Below are 14381 nucleotides of genomic sequence, written 5' to 3'. Positions count from 1 at the left end.
GACATTTGTTTGCAATAAAATTTGAAAACATACATTTCCAAAATAACTTTTTAAATGAAACTCCATTCGTAAACAACAATAACAAAGAGCATTATTGCCCAGGGAAGGGAGGTAGGTGGTGCAAATTTGATAATTGAATAGGTGGTCACAAAGATAACTGTAACTTGTTTCTTCTCTAATAAGGTTTTTTTACCCTTGTGTCACCTGACACACATTACTGATCAATGCTTCACTTATCTGTATTCTGTAGAAGTGTTGACCTGGAGCAGCTTGTGTTCTTGATAATGAACTACACCCAGATGTACTGTTTTCAAAGACCAACTACAGTATATCTGCTCTCTTCCTTAAACTATTTTATATGATGACTAGGATATGAATATTATGCTCATTACTTTCTCCTCCAGAGTTTTGCTCCTAGGAGACTGTGTCTACTTTCCTGTTTCTGCTTTCTAAAAGGAACTATAAGAAAGTGGTACATTTTCTTCTAGTCCCTCCCCATTTTATCTCATTTTCCTTGTGTTTTTGACAGCAGTAAGTGCATCAGATTAACTATTCTTGGCCACTTGATTTCTCTGTATAGCAGAATGAGTAATTGATTTCGGGAAGTCAGGGGCTGATCTGCTAAACATGGTTAGCTTTTAGCTAAAAAATATTTTCTTGGAAAGAGAAGGGTTCTTCTGATCAAATGAAACATTTTGAATGTCATTTTAAAATGACTAATGAAATGTAACAGAACCAAAAGTGTCAAAATAGTTATATTGATATACAACTTTTTTTTAAAAATGTATAAGTATTTGTAGCTGAAAGCATTTGCCAAATTCAGCCCAAATGATGAATAGCTTTGGTGACCTAAAATGCACTCTTTGGTGAATATACTAATTGCTGGGGACAAGGGGTAAAGGGTTTGCCCAAATTAGCTCTATTCTGTTTGGTACCCAAACCAGTGAAATTCCTCAAAACATCTAACTGGCTCAGATTTGTATGTAGTGCTGAGCTCTGTTGCAGAATCTACAGTCCTAAGGGCAGGCAGTATGATGACTCTCAGGGTGAATTAAAACAGCTTTAAAGTATCTTAAATTTTGCTGGTGGGGATCAGCCAGAGTGCACTCTGGTTAGAGCCACAGCTGGTATGTGCTGATCCCATCTCTCCACTAGGTGGAAATACCTAGGTGCCTTATTATGGCAGCTTTGCATCTATTTTATGATGTTCAACTGCTCACTTAGGCTATGTCTAGACTGCAGGCTTCTTTCGAAAGAGGCTCTTTCGAAAGCATCTTTCGAAAGAGCCTCTTTCGAAAGATCGCGTCTAGACTGCAGATCTTTCGAAAGAGAAATCCGCTTTTTTCGAAAGAGAGCACCCAGCGAGTCTGGATGCTCTCTTTCGAAGATGGCCTCTTTACATTGAAGAACGCCTTCTTTCGAAAGAGGAGCTTTCGAAGGAAGGCGTTCTTCCTCGTGAAATGAGGTTTACCGCCATCGAAAGAAAAGCCGCGTTCTTTGAAATAATTTCGAAAGAACGCGGCTTGAGTCTGGACACAGGGGAAGTTTTTTCGGGAAAAGTAGCCTTTTCCCGAAAAACCCCTGAGTCTGGACACGGCCTTAGAGAAAGTCTTCATGTGCTCCCACAATTCTACTATTACAGATTCATGCTCAAATAGAACAATCAAACCTTTCCTTTCTCTGATTTTTTTCCTTTTGATTCCTCCACACACTGAATGTAGCTCTGTTGCAGTCAAGAGTAAGTCTCAGGTCTGACACTGGGTTCTCAAGGTACAAAGGACGCCACACAGGTATCTGTCAGACACAAGTAGTTTATTTTCTGACAGCTAGCAGCTGTGCCCCATAACTGGAAGAACAATATAACGAATAAGTGGCATATCTTATGTCCCTTCCTACTAGCCTGGAACCCTGGTAGGCTGCAGACAAAGTGGGAGGTTGCCTCAGCTTCTGAGGCACTGGTACCCAAAGCCCATCGGTGAGGTCCAAATTGCTGTGCTTTAGTGCAGCCTTAAATACAGTTCTCTTGTCTTGTTTTGCAGTTTGGAAATTTCCAGGGGTTACTCATTACGTGCTGATGTAGAGCTTAGCTGTTAGTTATCGACCTGGTTCTGATCTAGTTCTACTTGTTCTTTGGCCTTGTTTACGTGATCAGTATGTTAGGGTAAACAGAATTGTTTATACGTTCTTGCCCTTTACCCTTATCTTATACTTGTTCTTCCTATACTGGCAACAATGCTTATCTTAAATGGCGTATGTTCCCAAAGATTTGTTTCTGGCTCATCAGACATAGGGAAAGGCGGGAAAGAACTCAGGCCTCACCACCCCTAAAGTTGCACGTACAAAGTTCTTCTGCAATTAACTCCTACAAGCTCTCACTACATTAATATTTAAATTAGTCAATCTATTTCACAAGTTCATGAAGTTAATGTACTACTTTAGTCAAGACTTAATTCCAGGACCAGGCAAGTAAACAACTCCAGCATTCCAAATGGAAAATTAGAATAAGATTGTGATTTTTTTTTTTGCTTGACGCACATTGGTGTGAATACCAGAAGCTGAATACAAAATGTGAAAGAATAATGCTGAGTAATTAGTAAGACATTTTTCTGACTACAAATAGTTGGACCCATGCACATCACAGTCAATTCTCTATGCTCAAGGAGAACAGGGACTACTTCGCCTCTATTCTCCCAAGAGGCAGATGGCACCCAACATGAGCTATATAGTCCATCTCCCATATATGCTGATGGATCAAGACTGACACCAATGAGGAGCAGAAGAGGGTGCACACTTGAGGTCAGTGAAACTATACACCACCCCTTATTATGGGTTAGTGTCTCAGGGTACGTCTAGACTACATACTTTTGTCGACAGAAGTTTTGTCGACAGATACTGTCAACAAAGCTTCTGTCAACAAAGAGCGTCTAGACTACATCCAGTTCTGTCGACAAAACAAGCCACTTTGTTGACATGACAGCGTAGACGCAAAGGACAATGTAGATGCAATAACACCTTCTGTCGACAGAACTCTGTCAACAAAAGGCGTTATTCCTCATAGAATGAGGTTTACAGCTGTTGACAAAACTGCTGAGTTCTGTCGATGTTTTGTCAACAAACTCAGCGGCAGTGTAGATGCAGGTATAGTTTTGTTGACAAAAGTCCACTTTTGTAGACAAAACCCTGTAGTCTAGACACACCCTCAGATTTGATGCAGCATTTTAGGGACAAGAAAGTAATGATCTCACTCAGGGCCAGATTGTGACTCACTCACATCTGCAAGCGGTTTCACATAAGAGCAATCCTATTGAAATAAACGGTGACTCAAAGGCAAATAAGGAGGTAACAAAAATACTTTAATCAAGTACACCTATCTTTTAAGATGTATTGTAAACCAAATTGTTCTAAATAAAAGTGAGGATTATGCAGGCAGTTAAGAAAAGAGTGAAAATTAAGGTCTGTGCTAAATGGACTAATGTAGAAAAGCCATACAGTATTTTAAGGGTAATGGTATATTTTGGAGCACATTGCCTATGTATAATTCTGAGCTGCATTTGTGGTGTTACTTGTTTGAAGTGGCTTGTGGAGACACTAACAGCTGTACCACACTTGAGAACAGCTAATGATAAAAAGATTTCCTGGCAAGCTAGTTCTTTTCTGTTAAATGGGGAATGTGATGTGTTTGGCATGTATAATTTAGATAATTTGTACAAGAAACACATTACTTAACCAGCTGTAGATTCCGCTGTTGCATGATAAAGATTGCAATCCATTAATCAATTTATAGACATAAATACATTATCACTCAAGAAAAAAAAACCACAAGGATTTAAACACCATTGAATCAATGAGTATAATTAAAACAATGGCATGTTGCAGTCATTTATTTGATTGTCCTACAGCTGTCTGGTGAGATTATTGAAGCAGAGAGCCAAACAGCTAACACTACATTTAGTTTCGTTTATTGAAATAATGATGGTGTGTTAATGATAAAGTACAGAAGTGTGTAATAGAAATTAATGTAGTATGAAATAAAATTGTGTTTGAAAATCAAGGAGAGTACAATAAAAGTTTAAAAATCTTAAAATGAACATTATATAAAACATATTTGGAAACAGTTTTTTATTATTTTAATAGAATAGTGACTGCAAGCTATATGCCATGGGATAAAATAGTAATATGTTCTAGATAGAAGCTAAATTAAATCAAATTAGTTTCATGAAAAAATATTCTAATCTTGTTTCTTGAATTCATAGCTAAAGAGCAAGAATGAGAGGCATTGACTGCGATTGGTATTTCAATCTTTTGTAAGCAAATTATACATATGACTCATTAGGAGATCCAAACTCAAGTCTTTTCCTGAAACTTCAGCCACTTTCACTGAGTGTCTGTGTATAAATTGTAACTGACTGGAATTTTAAAGGCATCCTAAAATAAGTACACATTGTAACTTCAAATTATGAGCGGATGTGACTAAATTAGAAGAACGAATAATCACACTGTTCAGTTTCTTTCAAAGTATTAATGAACAAATAAAAGGGGTTTATAACTTAACAAAAAGAATACAATGACATATTATTGGCTGCTTTTCAAGAAGATTATAGTTAACAAATTGGCAAGTACAATAAAAAGATGTTGTCCATTTGTTATCTGTTTTACTGCATAGTGCATACTAAACACCATCAACAAAGGAATATGCCAATGTGTACCAGCAAGTAAGATAATAACAGTGCTATTGGACATTCCATATTTTTATAAACTCTTTATAACTTTTAATTATTAGTTCATCTTAACTGTTTTACTGATTTATAAATATTATGACAGGTTATAACCCTAGGCTAAAGTGGGGCCTGATATAGAGTCTTAATGCCATCCTCTCTGCCTGATTCTTAAAATGACTCTTTGATGTCAGTGGAAACTTGGAACTTTACACGTGCCTCAATACTTAGCATAATGTTAGGCTCTAACATCTAACTCCTTACTTTCAAAAGTCTAGGCTTAGTAAATCTTTCCCCTTAAAAAGCTCATTTAACAGGAAAAAGAGGGTAATTGTATCTTTGTTTAAAATATATTTCTGCCTCCCCTACCCCCAGCCTGCCATCACTCTGAGCTGATTTTTTGGTCAGGTTCAACATATTTTGGACTCTTTTTTGGTAACATATCTCATGTTATTTTCCTACGTGGATGGTGGTGGTATGATATACAGCATTTTGATTTTTTTTTTAAATCATGGAACGACTCAATGTTAAACAAGAAATCATTACGGTAAGGCAGCATTTCAATATATTTTAATATTACTGCAATAGGGATAGTAATGAATATGAGGATGGGAGACAGCAATAATACAGGATCAATGGAATATGACAGAGGCTTCAAAGATCCTGGTGATAACTAACCTTTCACATATGAGAGTAACTGGTAATGCTATTCAATCATTATCACTTTATCTTACATTGGAGTTTTTATTGCTCTATTATTTGTCTCAGAAGCAAAATGACTTAAGTTTTTGACCTCTTCAAAGTACATGTGTTGGAATTAGTGAGTCTGGAGCCTGCAAATAGCCTTGGAAAGATACAAAAGGCTTACTCATACTCTACTACAGGTACTTTTCAGTAGAACTGTCACAACTTATCACTATTTCAGGACAGAGAAACTACAAATTTATTAACTTTGATGGCTGGTAAAAGTAGGTTTTTTGGGGGAAGGGGGAAATGTTACATAGCTGATATAAGTTGTAGGAGATATAAGCTTACGTTTACAGGGAGTGGCACAAGACTTTTAAATTTCAGAAAATCCCCTCTTGTTTGTACTTTTTTATAGCTGTTTTCCAAGTTTGGACTACTAATGGGAGCATTCTTATGGGAGAAAAGGATGATCCAGTGATTAGAACAGTGGTTCCCAACCATTTTTATACCACAGACTGGAAAACCCATTCACAAGCTTTTGGTGGACTGGTAACATTTTATTTGCATATTCATTATACAAACAATGAATATGCAAATAAAATGTTTCCCATCTACCAAAAGCCCTGGCCCCCAGAGCTGCCACAAACAGATTTTCCAGCCCCCTTCCCCTTAAGGCTTAGAGCCCCCACCAGGCCCTGCCAGTGCCAGCCTTCTGTTTCCAGAGCCCCACTGCACCCAACCCTCCCAATATACCCTCCAGTGACAGCCTCCAATCCCTAATATTAGCCTCATCACCCAAACCCCCCAGTGTCTGCCCCCATAGGCCCTTCCCACTGCTAGCCCCACCTCCAGAGCCATCCCCCCCCAGTGCCAGCTTCCCACCGAAATGTCCCAGGGCCCCCCAGTGTCAGCGCCCCACCTCTTAGAGCTCCCACTCCTTAAAATACCCCACAATTCAGCAGCTGTAGGGTTGGGCAGAGAGAGGGAGAAAAGGTTGTTTGGAATTATTCACATGGGGACTTGGGTGGAAAGTGGCAGGTCCCAGCACTTGCAGGTGTTTGCTCAGCTAATTTCAGTACCAAGCATGGTAGAAACTATAGTAAAGAACCTCTTTCAAATATGTAAACACAGTTTGTTGGGGAAGAGGCTTCACCAATCTATTACAATTCTTAAAGGATGTCAGCAAGCATGTGGTATAAGGTGAATCAATTGCTATATCATATTTGAATGTTCAGAAAGAACTTGACAAGATCTCTTGTCCAGGATCCTTCAGAAAGCAAAGTAATCATAGGAAGGTCCTCTCATGGATTAGTAACTGTTTAAAAAATAGAAAACAGAGAATAAGAATAAATGGATCGTTTTCACAATGTAGAAGTTAGAGTAGAGTTCTCCAAGGTTCTGTACTGGGAACTGTACTGTTCAACATGATTATTAATGATCTGAAAAAAGTACAGTGAGTAGTAAAGTCTGCAGGCAATAAGTAACTTGAATAATTTCGTAACTCCAAAGCCGACAACAAAGACTCACAGGGGATCTCACAAAACTGATTAATAAAATAACAGATGAAATTCATCATTGATAAGTGTAAAGTAATGCACCTCAAAGAAAGTAATCCCAAGCTATATACACAGTTTGAAACACTGAAGCTCTGGCACTGGCCACTGTCTGAGCCAAGATACTGGAATTAGTTGATGTACAACTTGATGGCCTCTGATCATCTTTATATAGTTTAGTTTAAAAAGGCAAAACTGACAAAAAGTGAGTGAAAAATTTATTTCAGATACGTAGATGCCACATTAGTGACTGTAAAACAATCAGCAATTTGCATAGAATGGAATTGCAAATGTACACAAAAATGAAATATGTGAAATTAAACTTTAATGTTCTTTTTCTCATGAAGAAACTCATGTTTCTTGTTGATATCCCGTAAAAGTGTATTTTCTCATTATTTTAGATCTTACACATGGAAGGTTTTGTGGAGAGGATAATTGATTTGTTTTCCATGTCCACATTTTAACTCCCTTAGCAAGATCACTTCATAATCCTACAGGGAGTACCTACCATTTAACAATTTTGGAAATACAGGACAGTTACAATTCCCTAATGCTTGATTGCAATCTCTGAGTTGAGAGTCAGTTTTAGCTAAATATAATGTGAACCTGATTTTAAAAAACCCTGATAAATAATTGCAGAGTGTGCTAGCACCTCTTTTTCGCAGTAGAATAGCCCGGAAATCCCCAATGTACCTTTATATTTTATATCTTCAAGAGTTCAGAGGATGGGTGAGGTCTCAGAGGACTGGAGAAGGATAAACATAGTGTTATGTTTTAAAAGGGGAACAAAGAGGATCTGGGGAATTATAGATAAATCAGCCTAATTTATATACCTGGGAAAATACTGAAACAAATTATTAAACCATTAACTTGTAAATACCTAGAAGATTCTAGAATGATAAATAATAGGAAACATGTATTTGTCAAGAACAAATCATGCCAAACAAACCTAATTTCCCTTTTGATCAGGATGATTAGTCTAGTAGACTGGAGAAAACTGCATACATCTTGATTTCAATACAACTTTTGGCAGTCCCCCGTGACATGCTCATAAGCAAACTAGCAAAATGTGGTCTAGATCAAACTACTATGAAGTGGGTGTGTAAGTTTACCATCAAAATTGGAGGGCACATCTTATGGGGACATGAAGGAATCAGTTTTGTCTCCAACACTATTTAGAATTTAATTAATGACTTAGATAATGGAATGGAGAATGTACATATAAAGTTTGCACAAAACTGTAAGCGGGGAGAGGTTGCAAGGATTTTGGAGGACAAGATTAAAATTTAAAGTGATTGCAATACATTGGAGTATTGTCTTCATTTTGGGCACCACACTTTACCAAAGAAGTAAACAAATTGGAGAAAGTCCAGAGGACACAAACATCTTATCGTCAAGATTTTTTTTTTAATATAAAAGCATATACATGATCTTGAGAGAAGAATACTGAAGAGGAACCAAACAACAGTCTTTAAATATGTTAAGGCAATCAGAAAGAGAAGACAATAATCACTTGTTCTGCATCTCATCTGAAGATAGGACTAGAAAGAATAAGTTTGTTTTGCAGCAAGAGTTTTTGTGTAGATGTTTCAAAAATCTAATTATAAAGATAGATTAATATTGAAACAAGTTACTGAAGAATCTCCCACCATTGCGGATGTTTAAGAGCAAGTTAGACAAACACTTGTCAGGTAGGATCTAGCTATTTTTGGTCCTCAGGGTTGCAGGGATAGACTAGATAACCTCTCCAAGTCCCTTTACAGTTTCACATTTCTATGGTTCTATGAAAGATTTTTAAAAGCATTGTCTGGCTATATTCCGTGCAATTCTTTGGGGAGAAATGTTTTAAACATAATGTTTAAACTAAGATCACTTTTGGATTGTTAAACAGCAAAATGGAACACATTTTCAAATCTGAGTCTATGCCCACCTGGTGCTAGTGCCACAAATGATGCCCCTTTTTCACTATAGCAATGCAGTGACTCCTGGCAAATGCTTCTGGGAAAGCACATGTTAATCAAATTTTATCTTCCTATATGATTTTCAGTTTCTACATGGCAAAAAGTGCTTCCCCATCTGAACTTTCACAGCACAGCACTGAGCATAATACATGCCAATACTGGAAATCATTGGGTTTTTTATTTGTTGCTTCATTGCTGGAAGAGTGCTAGTTTTTGTTTAATTATTATAATCATTGCTGTTGTTTGTTTGTTTTTTTGTTGCATACCTTCCAAGATAAGTAGACCATGAAAATCTGAGAAATAACTTGCAATGAGGCTTATTATGCTTGCATAAATATGATTTGTATGGTGGCCCAACCGTGACTTTCACTTATTGAAAATAATAGTAAGAAGCTAATGTGAACTTGCAGGTGGCATAGCAGACTATTGCTATACAGTATGTTATAGTCTTGACTTTTGAGGAGGGTGCTGAAGACTTTGGCACCCAAGTCACATCAGTGCTTTGGTCCTACTATTCATTTTCCAAAAAATGGCCTATGGAGCTCTTCAGAAAGCTTGAAACATAAAAAGATAATTATTTAATGGAATCATAAGTGACTTGTTGGAGGGTGACAGTAAAGGGATATCCTGAAATCTATCTATCTATCTATCTATCTATCTATCTATCTATCTATCTATCTATCTATCTATCTATCTATCTATCTATCTATCTATCTATCTATCTATCTATCTATAAAAGATGAGTGCTGATGGTTGAAATACTCTGAGAGCTGCATAAGAGATATGAGTGTTCTTTTGGACACCAGACTGATGCTGGGAAACTTTAATAGAAATAGGAAGCCACATTATAACCAGGAGGAGAAGCAATGAAAAGCTTCCAGATATGTTCTTAAAGGGTGATTTATTTCTGTACATTTTGAAAGTTTTACCTTTAGATAAACATACCCATGAATGTACCCTGGGTAAGAATTTGATCTGCAAATTAAATAGATTTATAATTTACCTTTTGAATGAAAATCTGCCATTTTCATGAACTTTGCTCCTTCATGGTGGATCTCTACATGGATGTAGATCAGGCACAATTTCTTGGTCCTAGTTGTTCAGTGTGCATAGCTGCTATTATGGTCAATAGTGCATGGGAAAACATCTTCAAGATTGGGCTACAGCAATGTATCACATAGCTGCTAAAGTTCAATGTCAGAGCAATACACAAAGTTAAATGAGTCTTTCCACAATATACCTCAGATTTCTAGGATACATATTTTGCTGACATAAGCAGTAGGAGGTTGAAAAAAGGAGAGCTAAGGCAGCTCAGATGACAGTTACCATCAAAGGATAAACTTTATTTGTGTACTTGTTTTTAAAATTCTTTTCACAGTACATTATTGCAACAGTTATTAAAAGTGTGTGTCCAATATCATGTTTAAAGTTAGAATATGGGTTGATCCAACATGGGAGAACTAGAAGGGGAACAGGGAAGTGTTCATTTGCTCTATCAACTCCTAAGTTCATCAGTTCAGAAGACAGCCTTTCACTGTGTACCTCACTGAGCCCTAGTCCACATTAAGGAGTTATTTTGAAATAACTCCCCTTATTTCAAAATAACAAATAATAATAGTTATTTCGGGAGTTATTATTTTCAAATACGTTATTTAGAAATAATTACCTAGTGTAGACATTCCCTATGAGTACAACAGTACTCTAAGAGGTTTAACAATGAAAGGGATGTTAGATCTGCTACACTGAGGTCAGGTCTAAACTACCAGAGAAAGTTGACTTAAAGAATGCTAGTCTCACAGCTGGAGTTGCATGTCTTAAGTCAAATTTCTGCAGCGTTCCCACTGCAGGAGGTCAACAGGAAAATTCCTCCCATTAATTTCCATTATTCCCTATGACCCAAATGGAGTACTGGGATCAACAGGGATGCCATAAGTGGTTGATTTAGTGGGCCTTTACTAGAAAACATTATAATTGAAATTGATATACTGGTACTCAGGGTTGGGTTTTTTTCACTAAAATTATTACAAACCTCTAGGGTCAGTGCACTTCCCACTACTATAGCAAGGCTTTTAAATATCAGTATTTCTATTTTTCTGCACATGGGTTATTCATCTGTTCCTTTGAATGTTGTTAGGTGAATATCAACAAAACCCGTGGTTAGGTCCCTGGAGATGGGTGGCCATTCCTAGTGGTTGGACCAAAAGATCAGTAGCCAGGGATAGGAACCAAGGGTCAGGAACTGTAGCTAAGGGTCAGAGTTGAGTTACCTAGAATGAGGGAAGTCTGGGGTCAAGACTGGAACAGGGTGGGAACAGGTATGTACAGTGGTTAAAATCAAGGACAAATGCTATTACTGGCCTAGTGCTACCTCTGGGCTGAAGAGTGGGCCTGCTGATTCCTCCAACCAATTGGGTGGTCTGGCCAAACATATTCATCTACTGAAAGCCAGCTATTATCTGCTATTCTTCTGCCACTCAGTAAGGAGGTAGAACTAGCTGGTCCTAGGCTAAGCTGCAAGCCCTATGTTCTAACACCTTCATGCCAAATTTTGAATCTATCTGTCATATGAAAGGACCGTATGTATAAAAACCAGATATATACATGAAACATACTAAGAGATGCAAAACACAAGGGTCCATATTCATACCTAACATAACTGCAGAGATATCAGTGAAGCTACACTGGGGGATGAATTTTGTGCTTGGGGACTTTATCAGACTATATATTTGAAACCCCCAATTCAGATAATTGTGTTACTGTTCCTTAAAGTTTGCACAGTTAAAGAGTTAATCAGGGCCACAAATGATAGGCACAATCCATGTGTGTGAAGGAGGGGGAATGTTGCTTCTTTAACATCATCCATAGCCTTCCATGGATGTATGCCTGAGGAAGTCATTATGGCAGATGATCTGGAAAGCTCTGGAGATATGGGACTGGAATAAGATTATTGTGACAGGAGTTGACATTGACTCTCTGAATCTGCTTGTGAGATACATCTCAGGACTTCATGGTAAAAGTAAGGGACCTCTTTTGACAATTTTGTATTGATGACTTTAGGTTGTCCAGGAAATATGCAGGATTTTATTTTGTTCTCTAATTTTCAGCCAATGCAAAATATGATATAAGAAATACTCCAGAGGGGATGACACCACATAAGCATATGGTGTGCTCTTTCAGTGATAGGAATATATTTTATAAATTCATCTTGGATATTATGCATATAGTGTTTTCAATATTTCTTCTGTATGGGTGCCTTCTACTCCTAAGGGGATTTCTGTTAGTCAGATTGTATTGTGGCAAGATCTAGTGTTGAAGTTGTACAGTTTTTCCTGCGGAATCTGGCTTTTTTTCTTCCCATTTAGTATTAACATTTTTCCATTTTTAACCTGCTTTTCACTGATTCTCTGTTCCACATCAGATACCTTGCCCCAAAATCCTCTGTATGAATGTGTGCATAAGCATACACACATACTGAAAACTTATTTAAATTCTCTTTTATCTCTCCCAATCTTACCTTCTATATTTATATTCCTCTTTCTGCATTTAGTTTTTTTTTCTGATGATGATGGACTATTTGATTTTACTTCCATTTTATTCACTGCTGGTTCTCTGGACTCGTGGCCTATCAGAGAATATAGCTATGATTATAGACTATCCCTTGGTACTGGAAGTGACCAAATATGGCTTCCCAAGGAGAAACAGGATGTAGAGTCATGTAGCAATATGCACAATCTGCATGGCATGGATTTTGGCTCTATCACAATCCCCTATTATGGGAGTGCCAAGTTCCTCAGGGATCAGTTTTGGGGCCAATTTTATTTAATCTTTTTATCGCTGACCTTGGCACCAAAAGTGGAAGTGTCCTGATAAAATTTGCGGATGACACAAAGTTGGGAGCTATTGCCAATTCAGAAAAGGATTGGGATATCATACAGGAAGATCTGGATGGTCTTGTAAATTGGAGTGATAACAATAGGATGAAATTTAATAGTGAGAAGTGTAAGGTTATGCATCTAGGGATTAAAAACAAGAATTTTAGTTATAAGCTGGGAACACATCAGTTGGAAGTAACGGAGGAGGAGAAGGACCTCAGAGTCCTGGTTGATTGTAGAATGACTATGAGCCGTCATTGTGACATGGCCATGAAAAAGGCTAATATGATCTTGGGATGTATTAGGCGAGGTATTTCCAGTAGGGATAAGGAGGTGCTAGTTCCATTATACAAGGCATTGGTAAGACCCCATTTGGAATACTGTGTGCAGTTCTGGTCTCCCATGTTTAAGAAGGATGAATTCAAACTGGAACAGGTACAAAGAAAGGCCACTAGGATGATCCCAGGAATGGAAAACCTGTCTTATGAAAGGAGACTCAAGGAGCTTGGCTTGTTTACCTTAACAAAAGAAGGATGAGGAGGGACATGATTGCACTCTTTAAATATATTAGAGGAATAAATACCAGGGAGGGAGAGGAATTATTTAAGCTTAATACCAATGTGGACACAAGAACAAATGGATATAAGCTGGCTAGTAGGAAATTTAGACTTGAGATTAGACGAAGGTTTCTAACCACTAGAGGAGTGAGGTTCTGGAACAGCCTTCCAAGGGAAGTAGTGGGGGCAAAAGATCGATCTGGTTTCAAGATTTAACTAGATGGGTTTATGAAGGGGATGGTTTGATGAGATAACATGATCTTGTTAACTAATTGACCATTCATTATCAGTGGGAACTAGGTCAATGGAGGGATGATAGGAGTTACTATAGAGAACTTTCTGGGCGTCTGGCTGATGAGTCTTGCCCACATGCTCAGGGTTTAGCTGATCGCCATATTTGGGGTCGGGAAGGAATTTTCCTTTAGGGTAGATTGGCACAGGCCCTGGAGGTTTTTCGCCTTCCTCTGTAGAATGGGGTACAGATCACAGCTGGAGGATTCTCTGCATCTTGGGGTCTTCAAAGTATTTGAAGGCTTCAATATCTGAGATATAGGTGAGAGGATTATTCTAGGAGGGGTGGGTGAGATTCTGTGGCCTGCACTGTGCAGGGGGTCGGACTAGATGATCATAACGGTCCCTTCTGACCTTAAAGTCTATGAGACTATGAGTCTATGAGAATTAAGCAAGTGTGTGGGTGGAAGTTCTGATGCTATCTAGATACTTCTAATCTCTTTGGGTATGTCTACACTTCATTCCTCTTTTGAGAGAGGAATGCAAACGCAGCTGAGCAAAATTGCAAATGAAGCGTGGATTTGAATTTTACATGCTTCATTTGCATAATCGCATCTGGGCACTATTTCAAAAAAAGAAAGGCTGTCTAGACACGGTTATTTCGAAAGAAAACCCTTCTTTCAAAATTACCCTTAAACCTCATTTTATAAGGAGTTAGGGTAATTTCGAAAGAAGGGTTTTCTTTCGAAATAATCGTGTCTAGACAGCCTTTCTTTTTTCGAAATAAGGTATTTCGAAATAGTGC

The 14381-nt window shown here is 37.8% G+C and overlaps 1 long non-coding RNA gene across 1 annotated transcript in view; it reads left to right on the top strand.

The window, feature by feature from the left end:
• The first annotated feature begins 2660 nt into the window (after positions 1–2660).
• Positions 2661–14381, top strand: part of LOC142829430 (uncharacterized) — a 50617-nt gene continuing 38896 nt past the window's right edge. Inside the window, exon 1 of the long non-coding RNA XR_012903834.2 lies at positions 2661–2796. This is a non-coding gene — a long non-coding RNA (uncharacterized LOC142829430). The remainder of the gene's footprint in view (positions 2797–14381) is intronic.

The sequence above is a fragment of the Pelodiscus sinensis genome, chromosome 4 (assembly GCF_052426305.1).
Source record: "Pelodiscus sinensis isolate ZL-2025 chromosome 4, ASM5242630v1, whole genome shotgun sequence".
Classification (NCBI taxonomy): Eukaryota; Metazoa; Chordata; order Testudines; family Trionychidae; genus Pelodiscus; species Pelodiscus sinensis.
The sequence above is the reverse complement of the archived record's forward strand: the minus strand, read 5'-3'. Positions and strand labels throughout refer to the sequence as shown.